The sequence below is a fragment of the Eriocheir sinensis genome, unplaced genomic scaffold (genome assembly GCF_024679095.1).
Source record: "Eriocheir sinensis breed Jianghai 21 unplaced genomic scaffold, ASM2467909v1 Scaffold940, whole genome shotgun sequence".
Lineage (NCBI taxonomy): Eukaryota > Metazoa > Arthropoda > Malacostraca > Decapoda > Varunidae > Eriocheir > Eriocheir sinensis.
The window spans coordinates 3,889-7,776 of NW_026112320.1; positions in this window are offsets into that span (position 1 = coordinate 3,889).

The following is a 3,888-nucleotide window of genomic DNA, read 5'->3' on the forward strand; positions in this document are numbered from 1 at the left end:
AGGCTGTCCGTTGAGTAGTACTCGTTGTTTTCTGTCGGTGAGCCAATCTCTTATCCACGCGATCAGATTGGCTCCAATGCCCGCCGAGTGCAGTTTCTTAAGGAGTCGCTCGTGCGGTACTTTGTCGAAGGCTTTCTGAAAGTCCAGGTATATAACATCACTGGGGATGTGGGCATCCCAGCTCTTATATATGCCTTGGAAGAAGTCTAATAAATTCGTTAGGCAGGAGCGCTTATTTCTGAAGCCATGCTGGGTGTCGGAGATTACATTATTGCCTTCTAAAAACTTAACAAGTTTGTCTCTAATAATCTTTTCGAGTATTTTTCCTGCCATTGATGTCAAACTTATGGGCCTGTAGTTTAATGCAACGCTTTTGTCTCCTTTTTTGAAAATTGGTGTTACGTTCGCCATCTTCCAGTCTTCCGGGACCTTTTTCAATTGAACAGACTGGTTGAATATGTTAGTGAGTGGCTGAAGTTTTTGTTGTTTAAGCTCTTTTAATAACCGCGGGGACAATCCATCAGGTCCTGTTGACTTGTTCATGTCGAGTTTATCCAAATACTCTTTCACTTCTTGGTCGCATATTGAGTCAATTTTCAGGGGCGTGATTCCCCTCGGCGGGTCAGGGTTCTCGGGCATGGTTACAATGTTCTCGACTGTGAATACGGATGCGAAGTTACTGTTGAGGATTCTGGCCATCTGTTTACTGTCCTGAGTTGCAGCTCCAGTCTCGTCTGTCAGGGGACCAATATTGGATTTTACTTTCTTTTTCGATCTGATGTATGTGAATAATTTTTTTGAGTTTGTCTTGATGTCACGCGCTATTTGTTTTTCGTAGTTGCGTTTACTACTCCGAATAAGGGTGCGACAAGCTCTGAGGCTGTTGTGGTACTGAGTACGGGCTTCGGCCGTGTCATTCTCTTTCATTAGGTTATAATTCCTTTTTTTTAAGTTTACCGCCCTTTTTATTTCTCTGGTCATCCACGGTGGATCTACGGCACCATTTACTCGCCTGGGTTTCGTCGGCACTGCAGCCTTTTCTACTCCCAAAAGCTTATCTTTGAAGTTGTTCCACACGTTGTCGATTGTATTGTCGGTTAGGTGAAGTTGGTCCCAGGTCGCAGAGGAAGCAGCTCACGGGCTAGGTTGAAATTTGCTTTTTTGTAGTCTGGTATCACTGACGGATTGTCTACGAGTTTGTGACTTATGTTGACATTGAAACGGATTAAGTGGTGATCGCAACCGTTAATTTTTTCACCAACTTCACAGTCGCGAATGAGGTCGGGGTCGCTTACTAATACCAGATCCAGCAGATTGTTTTCTCTTGTTGGTTGAGTTACAACTTGAGTGAGGAACGAATCCTCCACCATTTCTATAAGCCTGTTACCCTCTTGATCTCCAGTCAATTGTCCCCAGTCAATGTTAGGGCAATTAAAGTCCCCAATTATTATTGCTTCTTTACTTTGTGTTAAAGAGTGAAGCTCTTCGTACAGGGCAGTGTCATCGGCTGCCTGTTGTTTTGGAGGCCTGTATACGGTCGCAAGTGTTAGTTTCTTATTATTCGCAGTTATTTCCACATAGACGGAGTCGTAATTCTCTGCGTCCTGTTTGTCTATTTTATGGCAGGAGCGTACTTTTACGTAGCAAATTACTCCTCCTCCTTTCTTGTGCATTCGATTTTTTGGAAGCTTTCGTACCCGGAAATGACAGTTCAGATACTAGATGTGCAGAGTTGGCCCAAGTCTCTGTGGCTACCACATCTGGTTTCTCAGTTGCAATATACGCCCTAATTTCGTCCTTTTGGGTAATAGACTGCGTGCATTTGTACAAAATGGAAATGTGACTACTGGTTTGGCCGCGTCGTGTTGAATGAGTTCGCTTGTCGGAGGCGTCGTTGGTTACACAGTTTCTTGCAAGCCGCATCGACGCTACGGTTCGGTTGATCAAGGGTTGCCTTTGCCTTGCCCTCGCCTCCAGTTTTTTGAATAGCTTTTCGAGAAGCTTTCAACTGCATCGTTCAGGAGCCTTCCTAGCCGCGCCAAACCAACCTCGTTCAAGTGGAGTCCGTCATCCCAAAACAAATCTGGGCGCTGGTTGAAGTGATGCCATGCGTTCGTGAACCCTACTCCTTCATCGTTGCATAACTGCTTTAGATTAGTGTTGACGCCGTACGCTTTACTGTTGTTGTATCCGGCGAACGTATTGACTCTCGGTAGAATTCCAGAGACGATGATGTGAGGGGACTTGGTCTTGTATTTCCGAATGGCTTGACGGTATTTTGCTAACAGGTCCTGAATTTGAGTTGACTGAAGGTCGTTGGTTCCCGCATGGATCAGATACACTGTGTCGTCCTTCGCATTTACTGAAACTGCATCGACAGCTGATTCAATATCGTCCAGTTTGGCTCCGGGGATACAGAAACGCTGCCGTGTCAACGTATTCCGACCACACAACTCCGTAAGTTAGCCTCTCACCACACTGTCTCCAACTAAATTGACTCTAGTAGCTAGTTTGCCAATACCAGGAAACAGCGTCTGGTTCGTACAAGTGACAGCTGGTAGAATAAGAACATAAGAACATAAGAACGCAGGAGTCTGCAAGAGGCCGGTAGGCCTGTACGAGGCAGCTCCTTTGACCCTAAGCTCCCGTGTATCTAACCCCACCTAATATCGCTGTCCATGAATTTATCTAGTCTATTTTTGAATGTGACAATTGTATTGGCACTCACCACATGACTGCTAAGCCTATTCCACTCATCCACCACCCTGTTAGTAAACCAATTTTTGCCTATGTCCCTGTTGAATCTGAATTTATCCAGTTTAAACCCGTTACTTCGTGTCCTACCCGGTTCTCTTACCAACAAAACCTTATGAATGTCTCCCTTATTAAAGCCCTTCATCCATTTATAAACCTCGTTCATGTCTCCACGCACCCTTCGCCTTTCTAGAGAATGCAAGTTTAACTGTTTGAGTCTTTCCTCGTATGGCAAGTTTCTCAACCCCTGAATCATCTTAGTCATCCTCCTCTGCACCGATTCTAACATTTTGATATCCATTCTATAGTAGGGTGACCAGAACTGAACCGCATAGTCAAGATGAGGTCTAACTAATGCTAAATATAGTTTGAGGAAGACTTCTGGGCTTCTGTTGCTTACGCTCCTTGAAATAAATCCCAGTACCCTATTAGCTCGATTTCTAGCTTGAATGCATTGTGCCCTTGGACGGAGATCAGAGCTCACTAAGACCCCTAAATCCCTCTCGCACCCAGACCTACTTATGAGAGTGTCATTTAAGCAATAGTTATGCGAGGGGTTGTTCCTACCTACACTCAGAATACTACACTTCCCTACATTGAACTCCATCTGCCATTTATCCGCCCAGTCATATAATCTGTTGAGTTCACCTTGGAGAATACTAGCGTCCTGATCCGACTCAATTACTCTACCGATCTTGTTATCATCTGCAAATTTACTAACATCACTACTAATTCCTGTGTCTAAGTCATTGATATAAATAATAAACAAAAGTGGACCTAATACCGTTCCTTGTGGGACCCCACTCGTAACACATCCCCAGTCAGATCTTTTACCATTGATTTGCACTCTTTGCTTCCTATTGCTAAGCCACGCCTTGACTCAGTTAAAAACTTTACCCTCTACTCCGTGAGCCTGTAATTTAAGCAACAGTCGTTGTGATTTCTTCTGGAATGGTAGGGGTGGCGGCGGGTTCCGGGGTTGCAGAGAAGTGGGGTGGTTGAGGCGAGGCAGAGGAGATCGTGTTGGAGGTGGAAGGGGAAGATGGAGTGGTGATGAGGATAGGGGAGGAGTCAAGGGTGGTGGAGGGAGAAGAGGGAGTGGGAGTGGATGAGGTAGCAAGGGAGGTGGATGGG